Genomic DNA, 11,700 nt, shown 5'->3' on the forward strand with positions numbered 1-11,700 from the left:
GGAAATCCCACCTCAGCAAATGAGCTGCTCGCGGGGCGGGGGGGTTAGGGCGGCAGCGGGGCGGCCAGGCCCCCAGGCGGTGCAGGAGGCAGAGGGCCGACCCCGTGTGTCTCTGCCTGTCAGGATGAAACACTGGGGTGCACACACGTTCTGATCCTTGTCAACCATCCAAAATGTGCACCCGGCTTGGATCCGAGTATCGTGGGGACTCATTAAACCAGTAAAGTGGAAAATAGAAAAACAGTCAAACGACAATTGGACGTCTGCCTCTTTAAGCCACGCCCTCTGCGCACAGCATCAAGGGCACGCAGAGCCCGTGTGGTGCCCCAGACACCCCCCAACCCGTGAGAGCCTCCGCTGTGCCCCACAGGCTTCTACATCTTTCTCGGAGCTGGTTAAGCCTTAAATTAGGCGAGCCAGGCAGCGTATCACCCGCTCAGGAGCTCTGCACCTGCCTGGCTGGGGACCCACTGGCTGGCACGTGCCGGCTGCCCTTACTGCACGGGTCGGGGGGTGGGGGAGAAATGATCCCGATGGACCCGGTCCTCAGTAGGCGGAGGTGTCTTAACCCTCCTTTCCCTCCAGACACACAGATAACACCATAGCCCCAGACACCGTGTCCTTGGCCAGGGCGTCAGGACCTCACCCTGCCGGCCCAGGGGCGGCTCTAACGGGCCTCCTTCCCAGGAAGGGGACTGGCTGGCGCTGCCCTGGGCTCCCGGCTCCTCGTGCTGGGCTGTGAACCAGTGTCCAGAGCAGACCGGGCGATTCCAGTTCCAGCCCGGGTCAGCCATCTCCCACGCCTGGGGCCGTTCGTCCCCCAAGCCCCAGCGCCTCCCCAGCGCCCTGGGCCAGTGAACACACCGCCGGCCCTAAGTCTGAACAAAAGTGCAGTGGTGTCAGGGTTGAAAGGGGGAGGCAGACGCGGGGCAGGCGTCTACAGGATCAGCCGCATGCAGACTAAACTGTGCTCTACACGGTGAGCAGATCAGAGCCGGCGAGGCACGGAATTCTGCGTGACACTGCACGCCATCCCGGAACACGGGGACCGACCGCCGGCAGGGAGGGCTTCTGCGGAGCCCGGGGCCCCTGGCTGATGTCGGGCTATGGATCCTGGGCCCCTGACCCCCTGGGACATGGCCTGCGTCCACTCCAGTGCGGGGGTCTCACAGGGCCAACCCAGTGCTATGTTAGTTCCAGCTGGACGTGCGGCGACTGCACAACTGCACACACTCGGCGCCCAGCACGGCGTGTGTCCTCACACGGCGCTACCACAACAGCGTTGACTGTATTTCCTACGCTGTATTTTTTATCCCTGTGACTTCTTGATTTCGTAACTGGAAATGTACGCCTCGTTAGTCCCACTCTTAAAAAGGACGCCAGGTCTGCTTCCCCTGTGCACTGCAGGTGGACGTGTAACGTGGTGCAGCCTCTGTGGAAAAGTATGGAAGTTCCTTGAGAAAATAAACACAGAGCTACCATCCGTCCAGCAAGAGCCCTTCAAAGACTGGGGGCAGGCTCCTCAAGAGATATTTGCACACCAGCGTTCATAGCAGCATTACTAACAGCAGTGAAATGGAGAGGCAGCCAAGCGTCCGTTACAGAAATAAAGGAATAAGGGAAATGTGGTCCGTCCATACGATGGAATATCACTCAGGCGTAGAAAGAAAGGGGATTCTGACACCTGCCCTGGTATGGATGGACCTTGAAGACAGTACAGAAGGGAGATAACCTTTCCCAAAGAATCAGATTCATGGCGGCACAAAGCAGATGGTGGCGGCCAGGGCTGGGGGAGGGGCTTGGTGGGGACGGAGCTTCAGTCGGCAGGACGGAGGGTCGGGTGCAGGACGGGGATGTCGGCTGCACAGCGGTGTGAACGTGCTCACGCTGCCAGACCGTGCGCCTAAAGATGGGCCGAGTGGGGGGTCCTGCGGTGTGCACGCTACTGTGAGGAGAGGCTGCCCAGAAGGAAGAAGACCAGAAGGCCAGGGCCTGCGGCAGAACCCGGAGGAACGAGCTCTCACGAGGCCTCTGGACACGCACCGCGACAGAGCGGAGGCCCCAGGTCAGGCCCTGGGCCCGCCACCGGGTCGCCGAGCAATCTTGGACCAGCTTCCGTTTCCTCCTGCACAAAATCGGTGAGAACCCCAGCTACCGGGCAGGCCCACGGGAGAGCGAAGGCCGGCGCCGGCACGCAGGAGAATCACCACTACGCGCCCAGGTGGGAGGGAGACACACGTCCAAGCCCACCGCGGCCTTCCTCACCTTAAAGGACGGTGAAGTGTCCGGTGGTCACCCCACCCTCTCCGGCTGCCAGGCGGAGCCCCGGGTGGGGGCGGCGGGGTCCCAGCGGCCACCGAGGAGCCGCATGTGGAAGACGAGCCGGCCCTCTGTCGGCTCACAGTCAGGAAACACCACCACAGCAGGTGGGAAGGGCCTTTTCACACAAGTTCCCGGAACTTTAAAAAAAGAAATCTGACCAAGGAAGATCTGCAAATGGCCGATGAGCACATGAGGAGGTCCTCACCGTCACCCGCCATCAGAGGAGTGTAGACCAACCCACTGCTCCCCTCCCGGGACAGCTGCCACTCAACACCGGGGCAGAACAAGCGTGGTCGAGGGGGCGGGACTGGACACTCGCGCAGGCTGGGGGGGCACAGCCGGAGCAGCCGCCTCCGCGCACCCTCCCACAGCTCCTTCAAGTATTAGGCAGAGAGTGACTGCATGGCTGGCACTTGCACATCTAGGTATATGCCCTGGGGCGCCCGGGGGGCCCAGCTGGTTAAAAGTCCAACTTCGGCTCAGGTCATGACCTCACGGTTTGTGGGCTCGAGCCCGGCGTCAGGCTCTGTGCTGCCAGCTCAGAGCCTGGAGCCTGTTTCAGATTCCGTGTCTCCCTCTGTCTCTGTCCCTCTCTTGCTTGCTCTCTCTCTCAAAAATAAAGATTAAAAATTTTTTTAACATAATTTAATGCCAAATTGGTTTCCATACAATACCCAGGAAAATGTTAAGTCCATACCCAGGAAAAATGCCGTCATGCATCCGCATACAAGCTTGTACACAAACACGGGCGGCATTATACACAATATCCCCAAACTGGAAGCAGCTCCCGTACCCACCAAGTGGTGAACTCATGAACAAGATACAGTCTGTCCCTATGATGCACTATCACCTGGTAGTAAAACAGCACCAAATCCTGGTGTGTTTTACAACACGGATGGGCCCTGAGAGCGTTATACTCAGCAAAGGAAGCTAGCCACAACACAAGACCCCTGTGTGGCTTCATTTATATTAAGTGTCCCCAAAATAAAAGGCAAATATATAGAGACAAAACACAGATCACAATTGCTGGGGCCGGGTCAGGATGGTCAGAGAGACGCTGCTCTTCAGGGTGACAGCACGGCCCCGAAACTAGACTGCGGGGCTGGGTGTGCCAGGCGGTGAGCACACTGCGACTCACTAAATGGTGCACACAGAACAGCTGAGCTCTCTGGCACACAAGCCATAGCTCAAGAAAGCTGTTTGTAGAAGCAAATCTTCAGCCGGGGTCCCTTCAACCGCCTGCTTGGCGCAGCCCTTACGGCATCAGCACGGCAAACCTGTGTGTCTGTCCAGCAGAGGACGGTCAATGGGACAGCGGCAAACACAAAACAAACCACAAGTAAGGTCACAAAACGCACACATTTCATCAGATCACTGGGAGCTCCTGACCACGCGCTTGGCTCTGCACAATTTTCAGATTTCAGCCTCTCCCTTTCACTGGTGACTGTCTTTCCTTTGTTGGCTGTTGTGTGAAAACCGTCTCTTAGGAGAGGAGAGAAAAAAGTTACAGCCGAAAGCACGCCATTGGTTGCAGTGAGGGAAATGGCGAGGTCCATGTCCCTGCTAGCGGACGTGCCCATGAGAGTGCCGTCGGCAGAGTCCTTCATTTCCCTCTTCATCTCTAGCATGAATCTCCTCTGGTGAGGTCAGCTCCAGAGGACTTAGACGTGGGACATCTTCCCCACCTAGTAACAGCACAAGTGGCACCACCGTACCAAAAGCAGACCAGGGGACCCAATGACAGACCGACGGACCCAACGACAGATCAGGGGTCCCAACGACAGACTGATGGACCCAACAACAACAGACCAGGAGACCCAACTACAGACCAGCGGACCCAACGACAGACCGGGGGACCCAATGACAGACCAGGGGACCCAATGACAGACCGACGGACCCAACGACAGACCAGGGGACCCAACGACAGACTGACGGACCCAACAACAACAGACCGGGAGACCCAACTACAGACCAGCGGACCCAACGACAGACCAGGGGACCCAACAACAGACCAACGGATCCAATGACAGACCGATGGACCCAACGACAGACCGACAGACCCAACGACAGACTAATGAACCCAACAACAGACCGGGGGACCCAACGACAGACCAGGGGACCCAACAACTGACCGACGGACCCAACGACAGACCGGGGAACCCAACGATTGATACATGAGTAACAGCAGCAAGAAGGAGCGAGTATTTATTGCGCATGTGTTACACGTCAAGTATTAAGGGCCTTACATGAATCGATTCATTTCATTTAAACCTCAAAACCTCCAGCATACGCTGGAGCTCCCATTCCCCCAGGTTACAGATGAGGACACTGAGGGTTAATTACCTGGCTCAGGGTGAGAAGGCTGCATTCACGGTCAAATACCGATGGCCTGGAGCCTGACCTCAAACCGCCGCCCAGGGCCTCTAGGGCATGGTAGTGAGCCAGTGTCCCCAAACAGGAAACCCGACACTCCAGGAAACCCTCATCTAGAATTTCTTAGCAAATTTGACTTATCAGTGCAACAGGTTTGAGCTTCTCCTTCAGCTGTAAGTTAAAACCGTCCTCCACCCACGGTGGCCTCTAGAGAACGGCCCCAGCCCCCTCTCGGTGACGCCCCGTGTGCGGTGGGAGTGGAGCGGCTCGGATCCTCCACTCAGGCCTTTCCTCGCCTCCGGCCGCTGCTGGCAGAGCCCTGGTCCATTTCCAGATGCACCTCGCTGACACAGCCACCCGGTCCAGCACCTGGCACAGCCACCTTTGTGACAGCCCATCTCCGGCTGTGAAATCAAATGGCTTCTTCAAAACGGATCATTTACACGTACATTCTTCCCGCCTGGGGTATCACCGCAGTTTGTGAACCACAGTAAACAAAATCACATGGTGTTTTCCACTCTGCTGTCCTTCTTCCCACAGGGCAAGTGTGAGTGCGCTCACTCTCTCTCTCACACACGCACACACACACCACTGAGCACTCAGGCCGCTCTCAAATGGCCTTCCCAGGAGTGGACGGGGGCCCGGAGGAGGGTGATGTGGAAAATGGGTGGCGGGAAGCCCACTTCTCCCCAGTCCAGGGGCTGCTGGGCCCACGCCTCCGCTCCCTTCCCGGTAAAGGGAGGTCACCAACCCCTCAGGTGGCCTCGAGGAGGAATCACAGTCAGAGCCCCGGCAGGGCCCTCTGACAGCTCAGCGCGCCAGCTCGCTGTCAGGGGCCTCTGCAAAGGGACGCGTGAGCGCGGCAAGGGCCAGTCAGAGCGTGGCCCCGGGAGGGAGCGGCCGGTCTGCAGCTGGGTCATCAGGCGCAGAGAAAGAAAGAAATGGCCTGGTTTGCACCGAACCTGCTCCCTCCTCAGGAGTCAGGGCCCAGCCCCCGGCAGGCCACGCGGCTCCATTTGTTTGGTGTCACTGGGGGACACAACAAAAGATGGCCAATTGGTCCTTTTAGAGGCAGGCCACTCACGTCACAGACACGGTGCTGACATTCAGGGGTGACTGCCTGCACCAGGGGTTCCCTCTTCCCTGTGAGCCCGCGGCTCACATGCTCGCAGCAGCACACGTGTGTGCTCACGTGTGTGCACGTGCCTGCATGTGTGTACACATGCTGACGCACATACACACCAGCACACGTGTGCACACACATGCAAACACACACCAGCACATAGGTACACAAACACACGCCGATGAGCACACGCCAACACAAAAACACACCAGCACACATGCACGCCCATACACACTGGGGCCCCTTTCCCAGCGTCGAGTCAGAGCTGGGCGCTATTTGCACTCATGAGGTCAATCTTCTGTTCCCAAAACAAAGATGGTCTGCACCGAGGGAAAGCTTTCCAGAAGCCACCTAAGTAAGAATGGAGTCGTGAACCAAGTTCCACTTAGTGAGGAGCACGGGCTCTGGACTCAGGTGACCTGGACTCAGAGTTTCACCCCCGCCTTGCTGACCACGTGACCCGGGCTCTCCCAGCCTCTGCGTCTTTAGACGTGTCCGTAAGACACCCACCTTATGGAGTCGCCAAGGTAAGAAAATTAGACAAAATGTTTAAAGTCTCCAGTACAGTTTCTGTCACATTCGAGGTGCTCAGATCACGTCCCTCCATGTTCTTTGCAGAAACGTGTCTGGGGAAAGAAACATGACAGGAAAAAGTGCCCTATTCTCCCCTCTCCCAGCTCCTCAGCCCCCACTGCCAGCGTGGGGTCCTGACCGGTCCCTCGGCCCCCGCCCCTCTCCACAGTCAACTGGAGCCACCGCGGAGCACATGTGGGGCCACACGCAGGAAAGGGGGGGTGGGTGTCCATGGGCAGCGGGAAATGGGCCGTATGTGGAAGAAGGTGGCAGATGGAGTTACCAAAAACAGGGAGAATTTCCTTTTTTTTTAGATTTTTCAAGATGTGCCAGAGAAAGGTTCATGTAAGAAATAGAGCATCAGATTAAATAACATTTATGGCCTTGAGCTGACATCGGAAGACAGACGAGATGGGGGATGTCCGCGGATGCCCCCTTCCGGGCTCGGAGCCGGGCGGCTGTGGGAAGGGAAGGTGTGGAAAGCCGGCCCCGTGCAGGAAGGGGCCGGGGTGGGAGGGCTCACAGGCGCACAGAACAGAGGCGGACGGCCCGACGTGGGAGCTCCCCGTGCTCCGGGAGCCCAGGGCCGCGAATGGCATGTCTCACAGCCTCTAACTCGCTGGGACGCACTGCCCCGTGGTAAATGGCACCTGGAAGCCCGACTCCCTCTTTTTTTTTTTTAATGTGTTTATTTATTTTTGAGAGAGAGAAAGAGACCGAGCATGAGTGGGTTAGGGACAGAAAGGGAGACAGAATCCAAAGCAGGCTCCAGGCTCTGAGCTGTCGGCACAGAGCCCGATGCAGGGCTTGAATCCACGAACTGAGAGATCATGACCTGAGCCCAAGTTGGATGCTTAGCTGACTAAGTCACTGGGCGCCCCCGCTCTCTGCTTCCCCTGTGGTGACTCTGGCGTCAGCAGGATGTGTGTGTCCCATTCTCCTCCCAGGATCCTGGATGCCTGCTCACCTGCGCTCACCCCTGGAAGCACAGCAGGCCGCGCGCAGACTTCGCCGCGGTTCTGCACTGCTCGCCGTGGCCACGGCCCCGGCTCTGTGCCTGCGGCCCTCCAGACCCTGCCCTGCCAGCCACCCCGGTCAGGGCCACAGCCCCAGGCTGGAGGGCAGAGCCGTCCGTCACACACCGCCCCATGTCACACAAGCCCTGGCTGCCCCAAACCCTGGGGGTCGGGAATTCGGCAGGGCGCACAGCACGCCCTGTTGCCCATGGAAGCCCGGGCAGCCGGTATGGCATGGCTTCCCCGTGTGTGAGGTGCTGACAGCGGCTGCCCCGCTGTGGATGCCAGCCCTTCCTCCGGACGTGGTGCCGTTCCCTGGGGTCCCCTCCAGGGGGACGTGATGGACCCGTGACGCAGACCTGGATGGGCACGGCATCACTGCCACACTTCCTGCTGGTCTGAGAGCGCCCAGGCCGGGCTAGGTTCTCTACGCAGAGAGGGGAGGGTGGCCTGGGCACCGGGAACGGCCCCCGTGCGCCTCCTCCCCCAGCAGAGCAGCCTCCATGCCGCCGCCTTCCCCCAGGGTCCCTGCCTCCCGCCAATATGCCCCTGACGCCGGCTGAGGACAGGCTCCTTCACGTGGACTCGCCCCGCGACGCCTCCCACGAGGACAGAGGTTGGAGCCACGTGGGCTCAAGTCCCAGTCCATCAGTGGTGTGACCTGGAACACGCTGACAGTCCCCGGGAGCCCAGTGTCCCCACACCTCACAGGGCAGCTGGGGCGCGAAGGGAGCAGTGGGCTCTCCGTGAACGGAGGCCTTTGTCAGGAAGGTGCCCCCTGGATGACACGGGCTCATTCATTCACCCAGATGCTTCTGGATGCTCCCTGTGGTCACTCACCTGGACAGGGAGGACTCGGTGACTGAGCCGCATGTCCTGCCCCCAGGGGGCTCAGGGGGGCAGTGGAGACTCTGGAGTCCACTGCCACGTGGAGTCCGGGCAACACGGTTCTCGTGCGTAGCCGTGGGGCCCCCCCGGAGCTCGCGGGGGGCCAACGGGACCAGGCACGTGACAGCTCCTGGCAGAGACAGGCGCGTGATCAGCGCTTCCTCATCACAGAACGAACACGGGGAGGCCTCTCGGGGTTGGTCCCTGACCCCCGCCCCGGGGCTCACTCCCTCCCCTGACCTGCCCAGCTCCCCATCACCATCACCTGCTCACACCAGGTGATGCTCACCCAGAGCTCACACCTGCTCTGGGCCGAGGGTTCTCCCCGGCCCGGCCTCTGTGAGACGAGGTGCAAATGAAGGAGGAGCTCGGGGTGTGCGGACCCTCCCCGGCTCCCGCCCCCTCGAGGACCCTAGGCCATCGGCCTTCACCTCTGCCCTCTAGGGCACCCGTCAGCAGCTTCCCCTCTGCGAGCAGCCTGGTGCACTGGAGGCTCCATTCCTCTTCCTGATGAGACAGACCTGCACTCGCTTTCCATCTGGGAAAATGTCATCCGTTCTGCTGATTTACTTCGCCCCAGTCTGTCAAGATGCCCATAACCTTGTGCCCGGGGACTTCCATCTCTCAGAGCCTGCCTTGGATTTATTGTGAAAAATGTCCCCGGAATAGGAATTGCCTCATCGCCCTGTGGAGGTAAGGTCAATGCTCCGGAGCCCTCGGCCTGCCTGGGAGGGGGGAGCGCGTCTCTGAGCTGTGGGGGTCGCCCCTCCTGAGCCCGTGGGGTCCTCTGAACCTAAGGACAACGGAACTGCAGGGCTGGAGGGAGACGAGCCCACCCCTGTTCCCTCTGCAGCTGAGAAACCTGGGCTTTCTCCGGGGGCGGGGGCGGGGCGCGTCTCCTGCAGGCGGCAGGGAGGAGGGAGGAGCGGCCGTCCCGCCCCCAGCCCCGCACTGTCCACGACAGAACGAAGGCCGCCCCGCGCCCAGGCTCAGCGGACCACTGGCCCCCAGGGCGAGCCAGGCCCCGCCCACACCCCGGATGAGCCGTCGGGGCCCTGCTGCCTCCCCAGGACACACGCCTTCCCGGACCCGGCGGCCGTGTGCCCCTGGCGTCTGTAACCCAGACGGACGGAAGGACACACAGATGGCTGGCATTTCAAGCCGGATGAAGAAGGGTGCGTCCGTCTCCTCCATGTTCTTGAAGAAATAATCCCAGGCGATGTGCTCCCTCCCACCGTGCTCCCTATTCCTGCCTCCTTCCTCCCTGTGCCTAATGTTGGTGCTGTTCTCACTGGCAGAGCCGAGAACCCTCGGACTGACGACTGAGCAGGACCGCAGCGACTCCAGCTCTGGAGGGCACCCCCGCCGTGTCCCGATCCTGCTCACCCCCCGCGGGGCCCCGGCAGCCCCAGAGCTGTCTGTGATCAGCAGCAGCAGCTCCCAGCTCCTACGGTCACTGTGAGGGATAAACAGCATGATCCAGGAAAAGCAGTGATGCCGAGGAGTCCGGCAAGCTCATACCTGCCGCCAGGGTGGCCCCGTGCCCACCATCCTCAGCCGTGGGGTCCCAGCCGAGGGGGGCCCTCCTCCGTGAAGGAAGACGGCAGCCAGGGAAACCGGCGTGGGTTCTGTGGGAGTCTGGCCCACGAGACCCTAGACACGTGTCACTCGCAGATGACGCCAGGGAGGCCGGCGGCTCAGACGCACGGTCCATTCCGAGTCCCGCCCTAGGGGTGCGGGGGCCCCAGGCACCACAGCGTCAACGCAGCCCCTTTGAGACCAGCACTGCCCAGCGCCGTGGCCCCGGGATGGCGCCAATGTCCTGATGCCTCGGCCAGACCAGACAGGGCTTTTCTACAGTTAGTTCCTACCTCTTCAGTTTTTAAAGACTAAATACCTCAGGGCCCCTGGGTGGCTCAGTCGGTTGAGTGTCCGACTTCGGCTCAGGTCATGATCTCGTGGTTTGGGGGCTCGAGCCCCACGTCGGGCTCTGCACTGACAGCTCAGAGCCTGGAGCTGCTTCGGACTCTGTGCCTCCCTCTGTCTGCCCCTCCCTCGCTCGCACTCTGTCTCGGTTTCTCAAAAATGAATAAACGTTAAAAAAATTTAAGACTAAAGATACCTTCTGTGCCACTAAAATGACGGCCACACAACTCCACCGGCGCCCCACGCAGTGCTCGGGCTCAGGGACTGGTCGGCAGGGAGGACAGGGCTTTACAGCACGAGTCCCCGTGCCCAGCCGCCCACACGGCATGACGCTGGGCACGTCCCCACGCCCGTTCCTAGTTCGGCCTTCTTACGTACAGTCACACGTGCTCCCTTACAGCTCAGCCCGGAGAAGCGGGCTATCCCAGACACGCGCCCTCCTCTTCCTCACGCCTGCTCTCACCCCCGCCCGAGGCTGCAGGGCCTGCCCTCCCAGCCACCCCCCTCCAGACAGGCCTGCAGGTGCGGGTCTCCGTGCCCCCCCCGCTCCCACGTGATCCCGCTAGCCCCCGGTGATCCCAGCCTGTCCTTCAGTGCCAGCCTGCGATGCCCCCTCTTCCTGAAGACTCCCTGGCTCCGTCCCCAGAGCCCCGAGCCATACTTCCCGCTGCCAGCTGGCCCCAACCCTCGGGCGGCTTCCCCACGGCCAGCCGCCTGCCCCCTGGTGACACGGGAATCTGCGTTTCTTCTCTCCAAGGGCCCCAGGGCGGTGTTTCCTTGTAACTCGCTCACGCGACCTGCAAGCATTACGGCCCGGCGCGCCTCCTGTCCCCGCTCACCACTTCCAACACTTGCATCCGTTCGCGTTCTCGGGGCAGCACAACAGCCACTTAACCTGCACCGAATCAGGTTACTTGCTGGGGTCCGGAGGGGAGCAGCATGAAGGTGAAGAGCCTGAACGGGCGGCTCCTCTCAAGGGGCCACGCCTGTTAGCGCGTCCGAGGGCGGACAGTAGCCGTCATGACTCAAGTTAGGAGCGTCTGCAGGCCCCCCACACGGCGGCCGCTTTAACAGGCAGCCAAGGACTGGGTGTGAGCTGCTAGCAGTTGTTAGTGACAGACTGCCCCTCAAGTACTCAAAAAACTCCTAATTTCTAATGTTTACTTACTTAGCAAACCTTTAAATATTTTATTTCAATGCAAGTAATAAGTGTACACATTTAACATATAAAATGGTACAGGAAAGCTGATGAGAGAAATAGAGGAGNGAGAGACCCCTGGCCCACCCTCCGCGTCTCTAACCCGCTCCTTGGTGGCAGGCACCCTGGCTGTGGCTCCGGCTGCTCCGTGGCCACCTCCACACTTGGGTAAGGGGAAGCCACTGTTTCCTGGGGACTCGGTGGGCCTCCCTGCTGTGGCGGGCAGCACCGGCCCCGAGCCAGGGCCCTCCCAGGGCGGTGTGGCGGTGTTCAGGCTCCGT

General features: G+C 60.4%; 1 long non-coding RNA gene across 1 annotated transcript in view; it reads right to left on the reverse strand.

The window, feature by feature from the left end:
* Positions 1-11,700, reverse strand: part of LOC144220700 (uncharacterized) — a 35,986-nt gene that overhangs the window by 6,615 nt on the left and 17,671 nt on the right. The window contains exons 2-3 of the long non-coding RNA XR_013331827.1: positions 8,727-8,980; positions 8,248-8,425 (exon numbers count right to left, since the gene is read on the reverse strand). This is a non-coding gene — a long non-coding RNA (uncharacterized LOC144220700). The remainder of the gene's footprint in view (positions 1-8,247; positions 8,426-8,726; positions 8,981-11,700) is intronic.

Source organism: Crocuta crocuta, unplaced genomic scaffold (assembly GCF_008692635.1).
Source record: "Crocuta crocuta isolate KB4526 unplaced genomic scaffold, BGI_CrCroc_1.0 scaffold129, whole genome shotgun sequence".
NCBI lineage: Eukaryota > Metazoa > Chordata > Mammalia > Carnivora > Hyaenidae > Crocuta > Crocuta crocuta.